An 18186-nucleotide genomic window follows, 5' to 3' on the forward strand; every position below is an offset into this window, starting at 1 on the left:
ACATTAGTAACAAAGGATGAGGTGCAGAAATCAGGATTTTAAAAAGATTCCCAGGTGATTCTAATGTGTAGCCAAGGTTGAGAACCACTGCTCTAAACAGACTTGACCACTGTGGGCAAAGACCTGCAGTGGAGAGGGGACAGGTTCTGGGTGTCGAGGTCTAGAGCGTGGAAGGCCTCCTGGGGGAGCAGTGGATCTGGAAGCCTGTGTGCTGGGTCAGAGACACGCCTGCCTCCCACCCTCCCCTGCCCTGCACATAGACATGCCTGGACTGGGGTGAGGAGGAGAAGGAGAACTAGAGGGAAGGAACACTGAGTGTTTGTTGGCGGCCATGTAAAAAGGACTGTGACCCTCCCCTCCCACTGAGTCACTCCCTAAGGCAGCAGGAGATGGAGGGTCTGAGAGCAGCCACACAGCTTTGTGGCCGTGACCAAGGCACCAAGATGATGTCCATGCAACGGGGCTGAGGAGGTGTCAGAGGACCTCACCCCAGAAAGCCCAATAGCTCTTTGTGTGAGAGAGAGAAGGTGGCAGGGAGGGATGAAGAGAGCGAATTGGACTCAAGAGGCCTCAAGGCCCAGATGAGGAGAATATACCAGGGATCAGCATGGACTTGAGCTCTGAGGTGAGGGTCAGGTGAGGGTCAAGGGCACTGGGTGGGGGCCAGTCCAGACAGAAGACTGAGGTCCACATGTTCTTGACCCTGCTCGGTTCTTTGGCACCTCTGCCTGAGATATAAACTGTCTGACATGGAAGTACAACTCCAGAGAAGGGGGTGGGGAACCTAAGTTAAATAATATTTTGTTTTTGTTTTTTCACTTGGCAGAATGGGGGCTGAAGTTGAAGTTAGGTTTGGTTACTAAACAATAAAGAAAGCAACATTTCTTGCACACCCGACTGTGTGGTCTGAGTTTGCTGCTGCCTATAAACCGAGAAAAAGTTGTAAAATGAAGTACTAATCTCTAGGGTTTAGGTCAGACCAAGGAGTAGTGCCACTCAGCCAGAAGCTGGCTCATGGCTGGCCAGTGCGGAGGTGGTGGCAGGAGCCTCTCCCACCTCCATGGCAGCACTAAGAATGTCTAACTAACAGTTTAGGCCCGATCCCTTGGGGGCCTAAGCCTTTAGTCGGACATCCCCCGAGGGCTCCCTGGCTACCAGAAGGATGTCTGACTGCAAGCTTAAGCCTGATCCCCCGGGGAGTGGGCCTAAGTCAACAGGTGGACATCCCCCAAGGGGTCCTGGACTGCAAATGGGCGAAGGCCGGGCCACAAATTTTTGGGCCTCTAGTATATATATAAAAAGAAAATTATTCTAGGATTAAGAATTATTGCTCTATTTCTGCTATTTGTTAATTACATAATTCTTGGCAAACAAGATAAAATATCTACCCCACCATTTCCTCAATTTGAAATATTATTATATATCCCATTACCGTTATTAAGTATATGTCCCACATGAGAAAAATCTGTGTAAGGAACTATACAAATGGAAGAGCTCATTATTATAATATCAGGTCCAGTCAGTCAGAACATACTGAATAAAATGGAATAAAATTATCTTGCTATGGCAAAGATATATGTAGTATTTTTATACATGGACTTTTGCAAGTTTTATTATAAATGATTTTTTTCTTGGTTAAAAAGCAATTCATGTTCATTGTAACAAACTTGTAAAGACTTCCAGAAAAGAAGAAAATAAAACTCACCAATAACTTCATCACAATTGGTAACTGCCATGAACAATTTTGTTTTAGTTATGTAATATTATACGAAGCAATTTTGCCTCCTTAGTTAAATAAGAGACAGAGTGGCCCACATGGTCCAGGAGAAAAGTCCAGTCTGGGCTTAAGGAAACCCAATGGTGGAGATCTTTTGTTAAAGTTCATGTAAATCCTATGTTCTCACTTATGACTGAACCATAGCCTATATCATTTCATCATGAACAATCTAAGGTATTTTCTTTCCCTGGGGGAACTGAAATTGTTGCCAAAGAGGCTATATGCCAGGCTCTCTGACTCCTCTGAGTACCCAAGCACCCCCATGTTAGTGTTAAGTGGTTTCCAACCAGCAAAACTCGTCATTTTATCTCAGTTGAGGGCGGAAAAGATGACAGCTGTGACTGGCATATGAACGCGTGGGGCAGAGGGTAGGTGGAGGTGTGGGGAGGCCCCGGGCTTTGAAGGGCCTGCAGAACTGGCCTGCCTGGGCTCCAGCTGAGCCGCTCTGCTCCGCTCCCTGCCACTCCCAAAGACTGTCATCCTACAGCCATTAGGACATCCACTAACAAAGTCATCAGATACAACCAACACTTCATGCCTGTTTACCACTGGAGTTAAGCAGAAAAGCGCCCTGAGTCTTTATGAAGGCCATACATTTGTTTCCTTCTCCAATTCAATTCCTATCCTCCACACAACACTGACATAGATGTTCAGAAAAGTGCCGGAAGCCGGTCCATCCTTGCTGCTTGACACAGTCACTGCAGGAAAGAAACATCTGCACAGCATATGTTTCAAGGGACCTGGCATATATAGCATATTGTTCTTAATATGTTTGCTCTCCTTAGCGCCATGTGTTTTTACCATGGTCACCTCTCCGAGAAAGGTTGTTTCCCCAGGTGGGGATTTTTCCCTGAGGTTAGGGAGGGGATACAACCCCTTAACTAAGTGCCAGGCGGGTAGTTAATCACTTTAACTACAAACAATCACGCTTAAGCTACATAATCTTTACTCCCTGGAATGGAGATAAGAAACACCCTAACCTTTGCAATAGAAATTGACAGGATTAAAATCGACTGGTATAAATACAGATGTAACAAGACAATAAACATCAGATCCTAACCAGAACTTGGCTGGAGTTCCTGGCTAGAGATCCTGGCTAGGCTGCTGATCAACTGAAGGCTGTCTCCGTGTCATTCCTTCATCGCCGACTCCGTCCACACCTTTGGGGACCCCTGGACCTGTTGGGGTTGGACCCCAACAGAAAAGGGCTCACTAGCTCCATTTAACTACAGGCTGGCAAGTCAACAGAAAAACAAAGTATGACTAGTATAGTCATAAATGAGAGAGTTAGATGACATCAGTGAAGGCCACTGAGTCACCAATGGAGATTTTAAGTATTTTATTTTATTTTAAATATATATTTTATTGATTTTTTACAGAGAGGAAGGGAGGAAGGGAGAGGGAGAGGAATAGAGAGTTAGAAACATCGATGAGAGAGAAACATCGATTTGGCTGCCTCTTGCACACTCCCTACTGGGGATGTGCCCGCAATCAAGGTACATGCCCTTGACCGGAATCGAACCTGGGACCCTTCAGTCCGCAGGCTGATGCTCGATCCACTGAGCCAAACTGGTTAGGGCATATTTTAAGTATTTTAAAATATTGGAAATTATATATGTGTCCACCATCATGATACATAGCCTAAGAAAAAAATGAAATAAAATCTTTCCTTTTGGGGGGTGGGGTGGGAATGGGGGTTGCTAGCAATATATCAACTCAGTGCATTGTGATGGACACTTGTTTGATTTTTGGTAAGTGCTAATGAGAAAATAATTGTACAATGAATGTGCTGGGCAGATAAACTTCAAAAACATGATGTTAACAAGGGAAATAGCCATTAAATAGTTTGGAGGCACTAACCAGCTTTTGAAATATAATTGCAATTGATGTAATAATTGTTAAATAGAAAGTTTTCATTCTAAAATGACCTACAAATTCAGAAACACTGATCTTTCTCTGGGTGACCATTTATTTGGTCTGTCTCGCCCATCACACTGTGACCAGGATGGGCCAGGAGGAGTATGATTGCCCTCCAGTGGCCACAGAGCACCTGGCTTCAAGGTAAGCTGCTGTGAATATGGGTGAAGTGAATGCATGCAACTGATAGGAGGCATTTGGTTTCATTCACCAAGTGGCATAAAATGTTTACAAGAGAATTGTAAGGGGAAATGGAGGTCTATTCTTTTTACTGTTGACTCCTATAAAGTCATCATTAACACACCCCAAAAGTTATTCAACTATAGAGCCAACAGTCACATTTAAAAATTTTATGGTTATAGAAATATACCATGCAAACAACTGTGATATGGCTGTTCCACAGCTAAAGGAGCTCAATTCATGCACATTTCTCATGCCACGCTCAGAGCAAAACCTGAGCCTGAAAATCACTTGATGCTAATCAAGTGGAACCCTTTCCACACAAGCACTGAGTAAAATACAGAATTCTATGACGTCAGAGTACTATACATTGGTGTGAGCAACATCTCACCAATTCAAGCAGAATTGTTCACTCCTATGTGTGTTGGCAGTAAATATGCAAGCTGTAGTTGTAATATCAGTTAAGATTCAAAATCAATATTCAGAAAGATATTGAGGGAACGGGCATGTACATCGAGTGAGTAATATCAATCTTGAAACAACATTATTGAAGCATATTTTAGAAAGTAAATTTATTCCTTGGTAGAATGATGTTGGACAAGCTTAATAAAGAGAATCTGAAAAACTTGCATAACATTATATTTGTTCTATTAGGTTACACGACTGTCTATGCAGATAAGCTAAAAAAAAAAAGTGGAATTGTCTTACACCAGAAGTATAGCTAGTTTTTACTCAAAGGTTTCTAAAGGTGTCTCTGCTTGGACCAAGTCAGATAGACAAGAAAAGGCAGGAAAATAGATAATATCCTCCAGCAGGTATATTTTCACTTTATGATGAGACCAGAAGCGCTGAGAGAAGCTAATCATTAAGCACACAAATTATTGCACAGTTTGAAAGAAGACACAGTTAATTTAAATAACAGTTCTAGCTAGGAGGACTAAAAACTTGATTCTAAAGGAAATCTAGAGAGCTCAGCAGAAAAAAAAAATTAGAAGTTTCGGAGCACAGGAAACTGTAACCAAGGCAATTTGGTATATTTCCATCTCTTTCAGAGGACTGTCCTTACTGGAGCCAGCTACTTTAAATCCTTTTTTCTTTTTCAATATTACACTGAATAGCCATTTCATGATGACTCTAAAATGACTATTAGTAAAGCACTCTATATACAAAAAAGGAATTGGTTAAAAAAAGGATTTTTAAAAAGTTTTTGAGCTTCCCGAAGCAAGCCTTTCTGCTACCAGCTGTCAGGTGCATGAACAATGTTACACAGCATCCAGTGTAAAACAGGGCAGGCGAGCAACAACACACACTCTGTACAAGGGGCCTATGGGAAATATCAAATCGTGCCTGTAACTGGAAAAGTGCAACTAAATGACAGCTATCCATTTCCTATAAAAGTCCAGCCAATTTCTTCCGCTAAGGAAATAATTTCTCACAACTAGCATCCCCAAATGCCCGGGTTTGTCTACAATGGTCCTGGTTTTAGTAACAAAAGTCCTGTGTCCCAGGAAACCCCTCATTCATGGGCAAACCAGGAGAGTGGTCACCCCACGTGGAACGGAGGTGGTAATGCGATGCTGTCGAGAGGGGCACAGAACTCGCATCTTTTACTATCAATAAACTAGTAACTGGTATACAACCTGAACTTAGATTCATGTGTGTTAAGATGCACATAACCACCAAGATATGGAACATGTCGATCAATTGAGTTTAATTACTTATTAGAAAGTGTCAATTTCAATACACTTCACCCACATTATCATGCCACTTGGGGGTTGGGGGTGTGGGGGTGTGGAGCACCTATTCTATGTATTCAACACAGTGAGGATCCAAAAGAAAGAGAAAATGATTTTGTGTTCTGAGTAGGCAGGGGGATGAGATGAGAATAATTGTATGATTTCACTAAATAATAATGAAAAGCACTAACTGTAATCCCTGTCAGTATATTAAAAAAAAAAAAGACTTCAAATGAGTAAGAAATCAGTCAAAAAAGACAACGGAGATGAAGAAACCTAACAGAGCCTGGCGTACACAAACTACTTAATACAGGTCAGCCAACGTTCAGTCAGGTAAGATGACCTCAGGGCGAAAGTGATTAATTTGTGCCTCGGGGTGCATGGGGGCTTCAGGATATTCCCGGGGCCAGGACGGAGCCTTCTGGTTAACTAATCAGCAGGTCTGGCCCTGGTTCCCTGGGCAGCAAGGAAAGGCAGCAGCCCTGGGTGGGTGGAGTGCAGGTGAGTGGTCAGCACGGATGGGCATTGGTGGTAAACGCGCAGGGGAGGAGGGGTGAGAGCAGAGCTAGGGAGAACGAAAAGCCAACCCCGATCGCTTGTTCTCTCGCTTGTTCTCAGGTGGGTGCTCTCATCTACCTACAGGCCACCACCAGACTAAAAGGTAGTTACACAAATTCCTGTCTGAGGGGGCTGCTTGATCTGCGGGTGGGTAGAAACTCCAACCCGAGATCAAAGGGCCCCTGCACCTGTGCAGTCCTCGCAGCCTCAGGGGCTTTGATCCTCAAGGCGCTGAACCACCTGCTCTGAAATAACAGCTCCCACCAGGGACACTGTGCCTCCCGCACCTATTCATCAAACCGGCCAAATGTGCAGAACGGGAGGGTGTGTGTGTGTGTGAAACGTGAGAGGGCCTGAGACACTTTCCTTAGGTGCCCCGTCCCACATGCGTAATGTCAACACACGAGTCCTGCCTGTTCACAGTAAAGTGGAACAGCGAATGACCACCACATAGAATGGAAGATTCATAACGATGAAGAGTAGCAAGTAGTGCTCTTCAGCCTCCCACGTCAGCATTTCTTCACCTAAACAAGTCGGAGAGATGAAAGCCAGGATGCTTCCAGAATGACCTCTCTTTCCTTCCCTCCCTGCCTTTCTCCTGCATCCATCTCTTCATGAGATAGTTGCCATGCTCTCCCCGCAGCACAGTGCAAAATGCAGACTCCCTCAGGGCAGGAGAGCGGAGCAGCCGCACCTGCCTTCCTCCGCAGGGCTTGTTTTTATTTTTCCCTTGCTCTTCCTAACATCCCGGCTCCAGTAACCACGCCAGCCAGATCCAAATGTGCCAGCCGCCACCAGTGCCGCTGAGGACTTGCATGTGGAAGGTTTCCAGACACTGATGCTTGGCTGTCTGCGGGTCTGCACTTCAAAGCTCCGCGCGGGATGGGTTCCGTCAGCAGCTGTAGGTACTCAGACAGGCTCGTCATTACAGAGACGCATTAAGGAGATTTTAGGAAAACACAGCTGAGTCCTTTTCCTTGTACAATGTACTTCCTTACATAGGGATGTACATATACACTATTATATGTTATGTACATATATAAAAGTGCATATTTACTATTTTTTTATTTACAGAGATAAGGGGATATGCCTTCCTTCTTTCCATTGTAAAAAAAAATGTCAATTTTTTTCTTCTTTTCTCTGGACATTCCTTTTTTATTTGCTTCAATATGTTTATAATAAGCAGGGAATTCGCTTAAGGTAACCGACTAGTAATTCTTGAATGGAGGTAGGGAAACTATTTTTTCAACTTGGGGAGATCTAGCTAGGGATCCCAGGGCATATGCAGATCACAACTGTGCTTCTTCTTAGGAAACTAAACTTAGCTGGACAGAGATGAGAAAAAGATAAAAAAAAAAAAGTATTATAAGGGCCTTTGGGTAAAAGTTAATTGAAGATTGGATTGGCCATATGTCAACTCCCCAGCCTAGATCTCAGTGTACAACGTAAGCAAATAGATGCCAGACTGGGATCTTGATGGGTAGGCAGCCAAAACACTTATTTGTGAATTATTCATTATTTTAGATAATTCTTCATTTAATTTTCCCTTACCTTTCTTTGTTCCTTAAATTCTCATAAAAGAAATAGAAAATCTAGATGAATTTATTTCAAGTGAGTCCCTTTTCACACTCAGTGGCTAACAGTGGTTACAAAGATACGGTTATTTTCCACCCTTCCACACACCTGTGGCTCACCTGACATGGCAGCAACACCCACTGGTGATGTGATGATCACAAAGCACAAAGATGAGTGACAGCAAAGAAGAAATTATTTCCTGCGATTGGAAATGTCACCTTTTCATTGGGAAGAAAGCTAACACTTATCCTTAGTAGTATCAAGTACTCCATAAGGCTTATCAGAACATTCCTTTTTATTTACCTAAAAGTCAAATAGATTTTAGGCTTAAGGGACAATAAGAAGATTTCTGTAAAAATCTCAGAAAAGTCAGCCATTAATGAGCATTGCATATGCTCTTAGAAGAAATAAGACTTGAGATGGTTCTTAAGTTCTTAAGTTAAGATTTGGACTCATGGAGGTATAAATGGAGGTCAGTAATGCAACAGGACATTGGGACTGGTGTCTTCCTCAAGGAAGCCGTGTGGGCTTGGAATCATATGGATGGATTTCATTGGAGGCAATGAGTAGCCAATGATCAAGGAAAGGACATCATTTGATTGAGATTCCAGAAAGTTTTAGGGCAATGTTTTGTAAAAGATGTTTCGTGGATTGTTTCAGAGGTTCTGAGTCTTAAATGATATAGGGAGAGCCTTTTGCAGAGATTCAAGATTGGTAATAGATGACATCGGGTTTGAATGTAGAGCTGAAAACCATTAATAAGGAGGGAGTGCTTATAGTGGAAAGGAAGGCAGCGATGTGAAAGAAAAGCAGTGACATTAAGAGGACGTGTGAGGGAGGGAGAGCACACCTGCCAGAGACAGCAAGCAGCGGTGCTCCTGGTCTTGGTCCCGCCCCTCAGCAACAGATCCCAGGGAATGGCTGATGTCAAAGGAAGGGAGAGAAAGAATCTGTAAAGTGTCAAAGGAAAACGGGGCTATATGTTTGCATCACGAGAGGCAAGGAAAGACGGATCTGGACTGGGTAGATCAAAAGCAAGAAATCCCAGAGAAAAACAAGCAGCTGCCTTCTGGTTGAAGTCTCAAAGAGTAATTTCACTTCAAAGGTAGAAGTGGAAAAAAATCGCAGAGAATTACAGAGGAACTGAACAGCAAGGAAATGGAAGCAGCTAATTTAGATGACTTGGAAATGTTTAGTTGTGTAAAGAAGAACAAAATTAAGGCAGTAGGATGATGGAAAAGTTTGGGTCTCCCACCCCCAGGCTGGGGGATACAAACTTTGAAAACAGAGGGTTATGGTCCAATTGACAGAAAGGAGCATGAACATTGCTGGGAGCAAATGACTAAGTGATTGACAGGAAATGGGATTGTTTTGAGAACACCTTTCACAAATGGGGTTCATTACCTAAACTACAAAAACAAAAACAAACAAAAAACACCTCAAAAAAGCCCACTGATTTGAAAAACTATTTTTCATTTCTTCTAAGGATGGCACTTCATTAGCACCATTCATTCAAATGCACAGGAAGGAAGCTAATTCATTACATACAGTGGATGAGTTGGGTCAGTGGTTCCCAAACTTGAATGTGCATCAGAATCGCCAGAGGACTTGTGCAAGCACACACTGCTCTTCCCACTGATGCGTTTATTTGTAGTTTTGAGGTAAGGTCCAGAATTTGCATTTCTAACAAGTTCCCAGGTGATGCTGATATTTTTGTACCAGGGACCCCACTTTGAGAACCATTTCCTGAAGGTATTAGGGCTATCTAGCAGCTCTTCCAGAAGGTTAGCCCATAAAGCCTGGTTGATTAGGCTATCATCTCCAACATAGGGGCATCGTCTCTGTGGGCATGATTCACAACCTTCCCTCATGCCAACATCTTTCCATATGCTACGCACATTTTTGCTTCTCTTATAAAGATATTTTCAGAAGATACAGTTATCTCAATTAACTTTTGGATACATTATCCTGCACTCTTCAAGCACAAGTTGGTCTAGAGATCTACTTTTTGGATGTACTTTACTTAAGGAGTTAGCTTCTATGCGCTGTTAGTATAGAATAAGGGTGTGACTGAGCTGAGATACAAAATCATGTTTAGTTAAAATGTTGACAACTAGTAACTGCACTGAAGCTTCCATTTAATCTATTTAAATCTATTTTATCTAATCTTTTACAGTTGAAGTACATTTAATGTATCAAGCATGCATCTCAAAATAAGACGCCAAGAAGAAATTTTGGGGGGGGGGAGGTGAAAATAATATCTTACATATACATTTTGTTACGTATTAGCTAATGTAATCTTTACAACTGTCCTATTGGCAAGATAGTATTATTCGAATTTTTCAGCTGAAAAAACTTAGGTCTCAGACTATTAAAAGAACTCACCCAAAGTCACAGGGACTCGATCCCAAGTATTCAAGTATTCAGAATCTCTTTGTTTTATACTATATACGTATCCATTGGTTACTGTGTCTATAAGACACACAGTATTTATTTCAACGAATTTCTCAAATCAAGAATCAGCCTCAGAATAACAAGATGGCAAAAGGGATAAACCATTTCAGGTGTGTGTCTACAAATCACAAATGGACAGTGGATCATGTTTACCCTCTTTGCCTTTTGCAAATCAGCTGCCCAAAATCTGCTTCCTTCTTCAAAACTCATTAAAACATCATGCGCAGAAAAAGAAATATGTAGGATTTGGAAGGAAATTAACATCTGGCCCATAGCCCTTTTCCCAATTCTTGCTGAGAAGTGACCTTCTTCAGTCATTTCTAGCAGGGATTTTAACTAAGTGTAGAGATCATATTAATGTGGAAAAGATACTTATTTTCTATTCATGGTTAGGCTTTAAAAACATTTTTTAAATTTATTTGCTAGAGCGAACCAGGCATGCACAGATGGAAGAATGGCATTGAGTGGCAAAGAGCAACTTCCCATTTGTTAACATCCGGCAGCGATTAAGATGGTCTTCTTTTTGACTCTTTCAAAGATGACTCTGGAAACTTGTGGGTGTACCTTGTCTTCTGGTCTAACACCATAAGATGAAGCCTGTTGAAGCCATTATTGGGATGTGTGATAGAAGTTTAATTGCTTTAAAATGCCTAAGGCTAGCAAGATGTGACCATGTGTAAAGAGTATGAATTGAGATTCTGAGAAAACTAAAAGTCTGGATCTATTTATTTCACAGAAGATGGATCCAGATGGAGTCTGCAAAGCAATCGCCCGGCATGTAACTGTACCTTGCTAGATGCAGTGGCCTTAGCAAGCCATGCGGAGAGCTAGGGCAGGATTAATTTTCAGGATTTCTTTTGGAATCTTTGGGTCTGGTTTATATTATAAACACTGGCACCAATATAAAGATCTCCCTGGAGAGAAAAAAAAGGGTGGCCTAAGGCCATCTTTAGTAAACTTGTACTTTAAAAAGATGTAATCATGAGGCCCTTTTGTCTCTGCTCATGTGGACTACCTCACTGCTCCTGAACCAGCTTTCAAAGCTAGAGCAGGGCCCATTTCCCCCGGTCTCCGTGTGGGCACAGCCAGGGAGAGCCCCCTCCCTGATGGGGGATGGGGACGAGAGCTGGTGCTGCGGTCTGTGCTGGGAATACCCATGCCAGAGTCCACACTGATATGTGTGCACTAATTCCAATAACGTTTCTCCTGTGTGCCTCAATCACATCTTCCCCTTTCACACTGAAAGCTCTATTCCTTGGATAAAAGAGGGTCTGTTGGGAGCTCCTTCACTAGACAGCACGATGATGATCACGGAAGCTTCAAATAAAGCCTTTTCACCACTGCCTCCTGTCTGTGCCAATGCATCCTGCAATCGACAATATTCACAAGGTCTCATTACCCCAAATAAAGATCTACTGGCCCCCGATGAAATAATTACACATTTGAATTCACGCAGCTTCAATCATTTTTGGTCACAAAAAAAGGGAGAATGTAAAAAGAATATGAAATGAATAATCGATTTGAGCTCAGCACTCGAGACACTCACTTAACATTCTAAGGTTTTACTTCAAACTTTGTCTAGAGAGCTGGCGATAAAGATAGTGATGAAATCATCCCAGATATTGGAAAACTCTATTTGAGTCTGGTAACACTGAGTTACGTGACTAATGAAGTTTCTGTATATGTCCAGGTTGAAGCAATAGGCAAAGGTTAAAAAGAACAAAGTCATCTTTCAATAGATACCTTTTAAAATAAGCCTATGCTTTTGATAATTAAGGGAGAAATAATAACAGAATTCCATGCAACAAGGCTACTCAGGTGGGACCTATGTGAATCAGAGAAAGGTACCTCTTTCGCTTCTTTTTTTTTTTTAATTCATTTCAGAGAGGTAGGGAGAAAGAAAGAGAGTTCTAAACATCAATGATGAGAGAGAATCATCAACTGAGCCCACAACTGGGCATGTGCCCTGACCAGGAATCAAACCGTGACCTCCTGGTTCATAGGTCGACGCTCAACCACTGAGCCTCTACCAGCTGGACAAGGTACCTCTTTAACACAGACTTCATCCCATTCTGGGCACATGGCTTGGTGAGTGGATCACAGGCTGGATATCAGTGCCACAATGGCAGTTATATTACACAATCCTACACATTTCCTGCAATTTTTAGCCATCTCCTCGGATTCTTTCGTCATATGTGGCTGAAATTCAGTGGGGGCTTTAGGCTTTTAAGATGCACAATATTGAATTCTAGAACAAAGCTGGACATCTATCTTTCGCCTTGACTCTGAAGATACTTCTGAGGGTAAAAGATGAAAAGAAGCCAACGATTTCCAGACAAAACCACCTCAAACACTATATTAAGAAAGCACACACATTATAGCCTCTAGCGAGTTCAAAAAAGCAGTGCCGCCTTCTAGGACTATAGACGACAATAAGTTTGCTTCACGGCCAAGAAAGAATAGCTACGCAAACCTTCAACAAGAGAGAAAGTCATTCATAAACTGGAAACGCTTTTGTCACACTACAGCAACAGTCTTACAGCAACTCAAGAGGTTCACCAGAATTACGTTACTTGCTTTCTTTAAATCTCTGCATGGTCGCTTGGCTAATACAAAGACTGCAACTGTACGTGGAAGAGAATTCAAATATGGGAAGTGAAGTAGCTTCCTGAAGGTCATGGTGAACAATAACAAACCGGCAAAAAGACTTTTGTCAAAGGAAATTTGGGGAGCCTCCTCAAAGAACCATTTCTGACCTGACATTTTTCAAGAAGCAATACTGACACCACACCCTTTGCCTGGGTTTATTAAAAAGCAATTTCAAAAAGCATTTCTTTTTCTTCTTTGGAAAAAAAAAGAATTTAGCAAAGATGATTATATATCCAACCCTATAACTCTCATTTAGAAGGAGGCCAAGAGATGATAAAAATTTTCATTGAATGTCACAGCCCATAAGTCAGAAATACACAACTACAAACCAAGATAATATAAAATGATCAGTGCAAGAGAATTTTCATCCATTTTAGCAAATCAGTTTCTTATAGACACGTCATATGGTAGGACATATCATAGAGCCACTGGATTCACACCATCAGTTTAAGAAATAAAACTCTGACATCAGACAAGCAAGTAGAATCAACTTGTTTGAAAGTCATTACTACAACCCAACTCACTTTCTCAAAATCACTGCAGTGGCTCCAAAATGTTTTTTAAATCAAAAGAGAATGCCTAATTCTAGGATTCAAGTAGCTTTGCTGTCGGTTCTTTTCAATTACTTACTTTTTATTTAAAAAAAAATTTTTTTTTATTGATTTCAGAGAGGAAGGGAGAGGGAGAGAGAGGGATAAAAACTCAATGATGAGAAAGAATCATTGATTGGCTGCCTCCTTCCTGCATGCCTCCCACCCCAAGCACGTGCCCTGAAAATGAATCAAACTGTGAGCTCCTGGTGCATAGGTTGACACTCAGATGTTCTCAACCACTGAGCCACGTCAACCGGGCTTGTCAATTCCTTTCCTCATCACACTATACCTGCTCTTTTTGCACACTGAATCCTCTTTTCCCTCACCCTGACCGTTGCTTTTGCCATAGCTGTCTCATCCAGTTTTAATCCCCAATCCTCCAAGAAATGCAAATCTACAAAATCTGTTCAAACTGAGTAAATGCTCTTGAAACTATTTCAGACAGGCTTCAGTTCCCAACAGTAACTCAAAGTTCTCAAACATCTTCCACTCTCTTAGATGTAAGTATGTTTCTGACCTAGGTTATGTATGTGATATTAATGTAACTCATTAATAAACAGCTGGTTATGCTTTCTCCAATACTTTGGAGTCCATTGATTGTTTATTGAAATCTAAGCAGTATTACAGAAAAAAAAACAACAACAACAGAGAACGCAATGAAGGAAGTTAACCCTTTAACCAGAATCATCAGCTAGAATCATTGAAAAATGTAAGCTATAACCCAAATTAGATAAGAGACCACAAAGATGAGAATAAAAGTGTTCCAAGAAATGTGAGAATATATAGTAGTATGTCTAATATTTGAAAGTAACAGGGAGCTAGTTTCATTTCTAAACTATACACAGCATGTTAAAGGCCATGACTCATACATACATATACTCAATTTTTATCATACAAGAATCTTAACAGAATACTAATTAATCCAATTAGAATACTTAACATAATACTAATTAATTGTTTATTAATCTAATACTAACTGTTGTGTGAGAATGATGCATGACAATGTAGATGGTAATTTTACCTTAGTGCATACTAGGTTAAATTCTGTATAGGATACCATTTTCCTCATTCTTCCCTTTGTCCATGCCATGCCAGCAAGGATGGCCTCTTAGCTTTTCCTTGACCCAACCCATGTCTATGCTGTATTCGGGCCTGCAATGCTCTACATCTGGCTAGCCATTTAGATTGCTTCAGGGTCTGTGTTAAATTAGAGGGCCCTTTGCTCACTGTCTGATATTTAAAAAGTTATAATTTGTTCACACAAATTGTTCATACGAGTTTTACAACAACCCCAAACTGGAAACAAATCCGCCCATGAAAAAGCAAATACACAAATTGGGGTATAGTCCAATTATGAAATACCACCCTATATAATAAAGAGCAAATATGCAAATGGTCATCATGCTTTCACACCCTCCACTCTTGCACCGGGGCTGGGGAACCTGAGGCCATGCCCCTCCCCCTGCAGGACTTGATGGGGCTGGGGCCAGTCAGGTATGGGTCTCACGCAATTTTGAGGTGCATGAGGGTGGGCGGGGACTTGACTCTGGGTCCTGTGGCATGCCCCAGACTCTGACAGGAGGGAGATTTTCATATACATTCTACTTATTTTCTTTCATCTACACTTCTATTGTAAAGAAAGTGCAAATAGCAATATTAAAATATTTCCTCTAATTAATTCCCTTTTAATGTGCACAAATTTCACGCACCAGGCCACTAGTTTAACAATAAAAAGGAATGAACCCCTCATATACCTAATGACATGGTTAAATCTTAAAAATATTATATGGAGACAAAGAAGCCAGTTTCAAATCATTCTACTTATATAAAAGTCTACAAAAGACAACCTAATCTATAGTGACAGAAAATACATCTGGTTGCATAGGATGGGGGTTTTGGGGGCTAAGGGATGAGAAAGGAGCACAAAAGAACTTTCTGGGTGACAGAAATGTTCTAGACTTTGATTGTGGTGATGATTACATGGATGCATACATTTGTATGCTTAAAATGGTGTTTTTTATTATATGTAAATTTACTCCAATAAAGGTGATTAAGAATGTATATAGATTAACCAGATAAATTTGTTCATAAAGCTAAGATTCAATCCCAAGTGTATGACTTGGGAGTCCTTGCTCTGAAATACTATGCTGAGTTTTTTGTTTTAAATACATGCAAAACCTCTGGATTTATTTTGATCATGTTTATTTTGTTCCCAGAGACACTGAAGCTTGCAACAGATTGATGAATTTTAGAGGGAAGGGGGGGTGGCGGGAAGAGATTAACCAAAGAATTTATATGCATATATGTGTAACCCACGTACAGACAACAGTGGGGTGAAGGCCTGGGAAGGGGACGTGAGCAGGTAGAGGAGGTCAATGGGGAGAAAAAAAGGGGACATGTGTAATACTTCCAACAATAAAGATAAATAAATAAAAATAAATACATACAAACCCTCAAATAAGAAAATGATTGCGAAAAGTCTCTATAAGAGAATGAGTGTATATGTGTGTGTGTATTTTGATAAGACTATCCTGCTTTAAATTCTTTGTGGGTATCTTATTTTGGAACTGGACTCAGAATCAGGTTATTAGTGATTCAAAGGAATCCATTTCATTACTCATAGTCACTACAAATTTTTCCCTAAAACAGCACTGGCCCTCATTGGTCACCCTCTGTATCACTGAGTTTAGAGTTTGATGAGTTTTATCTTTGCCTAAAATATCAAGATTTGCTACCATTAAGAAGAGCCAAATTCACTTGCTGAAAGAATTTTTTAAATACCTGGGAAGTCCAGCCTCACTAGAATTTGTAAAACTGAGTGATCACACGAAAAGAGACATCAATTTTCTGTAAGTGTACAGGCTATTGCATATTGTAAAAAAATCACATTTTACACTCACAGCTTTTATACTGTATGTTAGTGACTAGAGAGTTGATAGGATGTTGATAACTGCAATTAGTTCAGATTTCTATCATTAATTCCTATGTTGAAGACACTGATTACAACTTCTAAGATTTAGTAGGTCGAATTCAAGGTGATATTTAAACATTAAAACTAATTTTCAAAACAGAATATATGTATAATTGTGCTTGATATGTGGTTATAGTCACTGATATAGGATTATGAGATAAATTAGTATTAACACAGATTAGTGATAATTTTATTACAAAATCCTTAATACATTTTCTCTAGCCCACTCAAGGTAATTTAATTATCTTCAACCCCAAACAGCTTTCTAACAACAGAGTTCTGCATCTTTATCCTCATTTCGGGGAGCAGAAAGTTGTGGTGTCTTCAAATATACTTCTAAGACTCATGTTTGGTGTTTCCCATTTTCAAAGCAATTCTTATTCAACTCAGCCTTCTCATTATGTTACCCACATTCTAAAAAACCAAGTACAAAAACTTCCATTAGCTCCCATCAAAGGCCAAAGAAAATATCTACTAGAATCTAATGGTTCTTAAGACCGTGGCAAAACCACAAAACTACTCCAAATGTTACTCTCTTCATTAACCAATTATATCTGGTATAGAGGTAGCAGTCAAATAGTGCAAAAGTCATTTTCATTCTAGTTTGTGTGTGAAACCACATGCAAATTTACATATAAAATTATGTACTTGGGGATGAAAAAAGACAACAAAACAAAACATCCCAAAGTGTAACAAACCTACCACTATCGTTCAAAGACCAGCATAGAGAAAACAACGATTCTCATTTGTAGAAAATATGTCTAAACCTCACATATCTGAAGGCATGAGCTGAACACTGATGGGACAAGTGGGCATTTTGGATACGAGACAAGATGAAGCAAAGTCAAGCTGTTTGCTGCCAGGGCATCTGTATCACTTTCCTATGTAGATGTTTACGTGAACTACCCACCAAGAAAAAGGACAAAGGTGGAATCTCTAAATAATGTGAGGCTCGCATCTTTTTTGTAACTGAGCAAGAAGATAAGCTCATTCTTCCCCAAAAAGGCCTGAGGTGACCTCTGAAAATGGTTCCTATTCACTAGACCCAGAAAACCCCAAGAAATCATGCAAATTAAGAGGCTCAAATCTTCGTGTTCACTTTAAGAACACTCGTGAAACTGCCCAGGCCTTTAAGGGTATGCATATTCAAAAAGCCACCAAGTATCTGAAGGACGTCACTTTACAGAAGCAGTGAGTGCCATTCCGTCGTTACAATGGTGGAGTTGGTAGGTGTGCCCAGGCGAAACAGTGGGGCTGGACACAGGGTCGGTGGCCCAAAATGAGTGCTGAATTTCTGCTGCACATGCCTAAAAATGCCGAGAGCAATGCTGAACTTAGGGGTTAGATGTAGACTCTCTGGCCATTGAGCACATTCAGGTGAACAAAGCTCCCAAGATGCGGCGTAGAACCTACACAGCCCATGGGTGGATTAACCCACACATGAGCCCTCCCTGCCACATGGACATGATTCTTACTGAAAAGAAGCAGACTATTCCTAAACCAGAAGAGGAGGTTGCACAGAAGAAAAAGATATCCCAGAAGAAACTGAAGAAACAAAAACTTATGGCCCGGGAGTAAATTCAGCATAAAATCTACACTAATAAAAGAGAAACATGGTAATTAGCGTACGACCGCTACCCTTCCCATTGGCTAATCAGCATATCCTTATGCAAATTAACTGTCAGCCAAGATGGCGGCCGGCAGCCAGGCAGCTGGAAGCGAACATGAGGCTTGCTTCAGTGACTGCAGACTCCAACGTTCCCCGCCTCACTTGCC

General features: G+C 41.0%; 1 protein-coding gene and 1 pseudogene across 1 annotated transcript in view; one reads left to right on the forward strand and one right to left on the reverse strand.

Moving 5' to 3' along the window:
• The window catches only part of PCSK5 (proprotein convertase subtilisin/kexin type 5), a gene marked incomplete at its 5' end in the record, with an annotated part of 415527 nt that overhangs the window by 178409 nt on the left and 218932 nt on the right, over positions 1-18186 (reverse strand). The gene's annotated exons all lie outside the window — the stretch shown is intronic.
• On the forward strand, positions 17478-17997 carry LOC106726451 (annotated as a pseudogene).

The sequence above is a fragment of the Myotis brandtii genome, unplaced genomic scaffold (genome assembly GCF_000412655.1).
Source record: "Myotis brandtii unplaced genomic scaffold, ASM41265v1 scaffold266, whole genome shotgun sequence".
NCBI classification, from domain to species: Eukaryota; Metazoa; Chordata; class Mammalia; order Chiroptera; family Vespertilionidae; genus Myotis; species Myotis brandtii.